Raw genomic sequence first — 6,106 nt, 5'->3', positions numbered from 1 at the left:
AAGGCTTTGGGTATGTAAAGCAAATTTATTGCTTGTTTTATCAGTTTGACATAGTCAGAGGGAATTCTTCACCCAAAGGGGAAAAAAAAACAAAAAACATTTTTTACTGTATTCTTCAGCCATCAGTGGTATTCTAGAACACCTCATTGACTTTGTTCCTGCTGCCTCCCTTAAAAAGAAAGCATCTCCTATGACAAATTAATTACTTTGAGCCAAATCCCATGTGGAACTGAAATTCCATCTTTCCATGTGGAAAGAAGTACAACCAAGAGCTTCATGTTCTAGTTTATAGGCATGAGCATGACTGTAACTCATCTCTGTAACCTAATTTGAAATTAGCAGGCAGGATTCCCCCATGCTAAAAGCTAATTTCTTTGGAATTTGGTTCTTGTGCCATAGTTCCTTTCATGCTAAGAGATTGGCCAGAATCCTCAGATGTTTCAAACCAATCTTCAACCTTATTTCCCCTGGTAAATAGTTAGTCTTTACTTTCATGGTTTGCCATTTTAGGGGGCAGAAGAAAGTAAAAGTTAAATATCTGTGAGCATTATTTTTAGGGAAAAAATGAGTAAGGGGTATAGACGATCTATTCATTTTAGGTCATATTTCAGGTCATTTTTGATCATTTTTCCCCCTGCTTTTTGGGTAAGTTGTATGTGCATTTTTTTGAAGGGGGAAAATTAAGTGCCTTTTCTAAATTAGTTTGCCTGACATGACTTGAAAAAAAAAAAAAGTCATTCCTACTAGATTTAGAGAACATTTATTAAATGCCCTATTTTACATGCTGTAATAACTTCAAGTCAGGAGAGTCTTGTATTCATGTCCTTCTAACTTGTCACCATGGACAAGTCATTTGACATTTTTATCTGTAAAGTAGTAACAATCCTTGTTGTGGAAGAAGATTGAAAAATACGTACATAAAATAATTTTGCTAATATATTCTTCTCCTATTAGACTGTAAGCTCTTTGAAGCCAGGGCTGTGACTTGTTTCTGTTTTTATATCACAGGGACTTATACATGAGTATTTGATAAATACTTGCTGAAAGACTATTACAGAATCTCAACTTGATTTTAAAAGGACTGAAAAGGGTAATATAGTACAATGTACACACGAAAAGAACACTCACTATATCACATTTCCAAAAAGTGGTTGTCTAGCCCTTTCTTAAAGACTTCCAAGGGAAAGCAGCCTGTTCTATTTTTGGACCACTCTAATCGTTAGGTGGTTTTTCCTGACATCAAGCCTTATTTGGCTCTTTGCAGTTCTGCCTTTTGTAACTTTCTCATTTTTAAACCAAGGGAATGAAATAACTTTGGAGATTATAAGATAAATTATAAGGCCCTGATTACAAATTTTGTGGCTATAGCAACTTCTTGGAAAAGAGAAATAGTAAATTATTTAAGGGACATTATCTCTAAAGTGAGTGGATGAAGAGATTCTTAACAATTACTTTTCATCTTATATAAGTTTTAGTCAAATTTTGAGGGGAAAATTAGATGAATTAGTGATAAATTTTACATTACATAATTTTAAAAGAAATTTAGTTTTATTCTCTTTCAAGTTTATGTAGAAGGCACATATTTATATAGGCTAAAGCTGTTTTCATAGTAACTTAAGTAAATCATTACTTTGTACAGTCTTTTGTTTATCATTGGTTTAAGGTACTTTTTCCCCTCAAGAAATACAAATATAAACTTCTATTTAGCATGAATTTTGAGTTAGGTTAAATTATTTAGACTTAATGTCTTTTGGGGGAATGTTCTTTTGGGGAAAAAAACAAATAAACTAAGATATGTGGTGGGATTATTGATTTGAAGACAAGTCCTAAGACTCTATATGGAACCTGTAATGATAAAGTGTGTTTGTATTTCTCCTGTCAATGAATTCAAGCCATGATATTTATGTATAATCCACAAAAAAGGAGTGTTAATTACTGAAAATCCTTATTGGTTTTGGTTTTTGTAATTTAACAGTGGTAAATTTTTATTGCATATTTACACTAATCAGCCTGTGTTCTCGTATTTTAGAGGTCACTGACTGGAAGTTTTAAATAAAATTCCAATGAAATAAAAAAGTTGAAATGTGTGATTCTTTTAATGTACTTGACTGAGGGAACTTTTGTTATTTTTAGAATTATTGTCTAGCCCCAGTATATAAATTTTTGTGTACTTGAAACATCCATGATCATTTAAAGAATTATCTTAGACCCTGATATGTAGGATCGTTTGGAAAGGAATTGAATCATTTCCCTATGATTAGCTACTCAGTCTTTCATAAGGCTAATGAAGTAAAATAAAAATTATTAAAGATTGTCCTACCCTGAAATCAGAAGGGCCTGAGTTCAAATCTAACTTCAGGCACTTAATATTTATTAGTTGTGTGACCCTGGGTAAGTCACTTAATCTCAATTGCATCACCAAAAAAAATAAAAAGAAAAGATTGACCTTTGAGAGGGAATAGTGCTCTGGCCTGGTAGTTAATTGTGGGAGAGGTATATTCAGAAATGTATTACTTTTCAGGTAATTTAATTTTGTAACTTCAGTTATTAAATTACACATGTAACTTGAGAATCGATGTTAGTTTTTGCAAAGGAGTATTTATTATTATTAAAATTATTTCTTAAGAATATATACTAATTATAAGATGCCTTTCTTTTCATTAGAATGTTCTTTGTAATGGTATTCCCAATGAATACAAAGGGTAAGTGAATATATGTATATATAATATACATATAATATATACATATTTTTTGATGATAGGAAGTATGGTTTATGTCAATTTTAGATTTCACTGTTATGAAACCTGATCACTTGTTTCTAAACCCTCATTCAGAGAACATGAATATAATGTTTTCAGAAAATTTGAGGAGAAAGAATAGAATAATGCTGTACCAAATTCTTTCATTTTCAAAAATCAGTATTATTCCTTTTTAACAGTTAGACATTTTTAAAATAAAAAGATGTCATCTTAATTTGAGATTAGATTGAAGTTATGGTAATATAAACACAATGTTGAATTTTTAAATGGAGGTGAGATACAAAACAAAGCTATAGGGTGACATTTCTTATTTAGTAGGCGACAAGAATAGTTTCCTATCCCTCGGAATATGAATAGCCCAATAAATGCTTTATAAGGAAGAGGAAACTGTTCATGTTCCTCTATTGAAAGCTTGTGCTCTTAGTCTGTTTTCTTTCTCAATCTAAGGATAAAAATTAAGCTCATCCTTTGACAATTCACTTAATCAACAGCCACTTTTCTTAAAATGAACACAGACTTTTGAAAAAAAAAAAAAAAACCCATGAATGTTACTCTTATGGATTATGAAAAAGTGAGAAGCATTTTCTTTTTAGATAAAGGACGAATTGTATTTGATGAAGATTTGGAATCCTTTTCTACTTTCGGTACTCAGCCAAGAGAAACTGTTGCACCATTATCTAGCTGCCAAATAAAACACAGCAGTTATTGTTGTCCAGTCTCTTTGTTTTATGGGCCCAAGTATACAAATGGTCTGCATTTAGTCCATTTTATATGATTGTAAGTATACGCATGTGATTCTGGAAGAGGATTTAGCATTTTATCAGTGTGTTGCTTTTTATTTGACTTCAGCTGCACTTAAGTAAAAGTAGAGACTGCTTCTTACGTGTGATTCCAATATACTCAGCCTTCAATAATACTTCGGCTTATGGGGTTAGTGGAAACTGGTTATTTTTAGACCAAAATAAAATTAGAGAACTTGAACAGAAAGTGAAGTTTAAGTTCAGGAATACTGGTGTAGACAAAATCATAATGTTTACATTATGATTTTGGAAAGTTAAATTCAGTACTGCAAGAAATTTATTTTTTATATGAGAAACTGACAGTTGCCTGCCACATTCTACACATAGAGATAGATACAACTTGAACATTCTATAAATGGAAGATCCTATTACTGCTGGAGAGACCAAAAGATAAATAGAGCAAAAGCTGATGCAAAATCTGACATTGTTAACCTAAAAGCTCCCATAATTGGCACTTGTCTATCTCCAGGTCTAATGATGTGATGTTCTTAACAGCGAATAAATGAATAGTGCTTACTACGCGCCAGGTAGGCAGCTAGGTGGTGCTGTGGATAGCTTAGTTCATTAATAAAGAACTGGAGAATCAGTGGAATAGGTTAGGTTCACAGGATAATAAACATAGCAATCTAGTGTTTGACAAACCCAAAGATCCCAGCCTTTGGTATAAGAATTCAGTATTTGACAAAAACTGCTGGGAAAATTGGAAATTAGTATGGCAGAAACTAGGGATTGACCCATACTTAACACTGTACACCAAGATAAGATCAAAATGGGTTCATGATCTAGACATAAAGAATGAGATTATAAATAAATTAGAAGAACATAGGATAGTTTACCTCTCATACCTGTGGAGGAGGAAGAAATTTGTGACCAAAGAAGAACTAGAGAGCATCATTGATCACAAAATAGGAAATTTCAATTATATTAAAAAGCTTTTGTACAAATAAAACTAATGCGGACAGGGTTAGAAGGGAAGTAATAAACTAGGAAAACATTTTTTGCAGCTAAAGGTTCTGATAAAGAGCTCATCTCCCCCCCCAAAAAATAGAGAATTGACTCTAAGAAATCAAGCCATTCTCCAATTGATAAATGGTCAAAGGATATGAACAGACGATTTTCAGATGATGAAATTGAAACTATTTTTACCCATATAAAAAGGTGTCCCAAATCATTGTTGATCAGAGAAATTCAAATTAAGACAACTCTGAGATATCATTATGCATCAGTCAAATTGGCTAAGATGACAGGAAAAGTTAGTGACAAATATTGGAGGGCATGTGGGAAAACTGGACACTGATGCATTGTTGGAGTTGTGAATGGATCCAACCATTCTGGAGAACAGTTTGGAACTATGCTCAAAAGTTATCAAACTGTGCATATCCTTTGATCCAGCAGAGTTACTACTGGGCTTATATGCCAAAGAGATCTCAAAGAAGGGAAAGGAACCTGATGTACAAAAATGTTTATGGCAGCCCTTGTTGTAGTGGTTAGAAACTGGAAATTGAAGGGATGCATATCAATTGAATAGCTGGGTAAATTGTAGCATATGAATATTATGGAATATTATTGTTTTCTAATAAATGAGAACAGCAGGATGAATACAAAGAGGCTTGGAGAGATATACATGAACTTATGCTAAGTGAAATGGAAAGAGTCAGGAGATCATTATGCAGTTCAACAACAATACTACATGATGATCAATTCTGATGGAAGTGGCTCTCTTCAACAATGAGAGGATCCAATTTAGTTCCAATTGATCAATAATGAACAGGACCAGCTATACCCAGAGAAAGAACACTGAGAAATGAGTATGGACCACAACATAACATTTCCACTCTTTCTGTTATTGTTTGCTTGCATTTTTGTTTTTTTTATTCTCAGTTTATTTTTATCTTCTTTCTAAATCTGATCTTTCTTGTGCAACAAGATTACTATAAATATGTATACACATATTGTATTTAACATATACTTTAACATATTTAACATGTATGGGATTTTCTGCTATCTAGGGGAGGGAGTGGAGGAAAGGAGGAGAAAAAGTTGAAACAGAAGTTTTTGCAAGGATCAATATTGAAAAATTATCCACGCATATGTTTTGTATATAAAAAGCTATAATAATAAAATAAAATAAAATCATTACTATAAAAAAATAAAGAGCTGGAGAAGGAAATGGCAAACCACTCCAGTATTTTTATCAAGGAAATACCAAATGGGGTCACGAACAATAGGACACCACTGAACAAAAATAAAATTAGCCTTGTGCTAATGTATGTACTTTACAAATATCTCTTGATCCTCACAAGCACCTTGGGAACTAGGGGCTATTTGTTATATCCCCATTTTACAGATGAGGAAAGTGAGGCAAATCAGAAATTAAATGACATACCCAAGGTCATACATCTATCTGAGATCAGATTTGAAATCAGGTTTTCCTGATTTTAGGCCTTGCACTCTATCCACTGTGCCACCTAAATGCTAATTCTCAAGTGCTTTCTGATCCCTTTAGGAGAGATTAAATTGTGTTCAGAATAGTTTTTGTGTCAAATT

This window comes from Sminthopsis crassicaudata, chromosome 4 (assembly GCF_048593235.1).
Source record: "Sminthopsis crassicaudata isolate SCR6 chromosome 4, ASM4859323v1, whole genome shotgun sequence".
NCBI classification, from domain to species: Eukaryota; Metazoa; Chordata; class Mammalia; order Dasyuromorphia; family Dasyuridae; genus Sminthopsis; species Sminthopsis crassicaudata.
The sequence above is the reverse complement of the archived record's forward strand: the minus strand, read 5'-3'. Positions refer to the sequence as shown.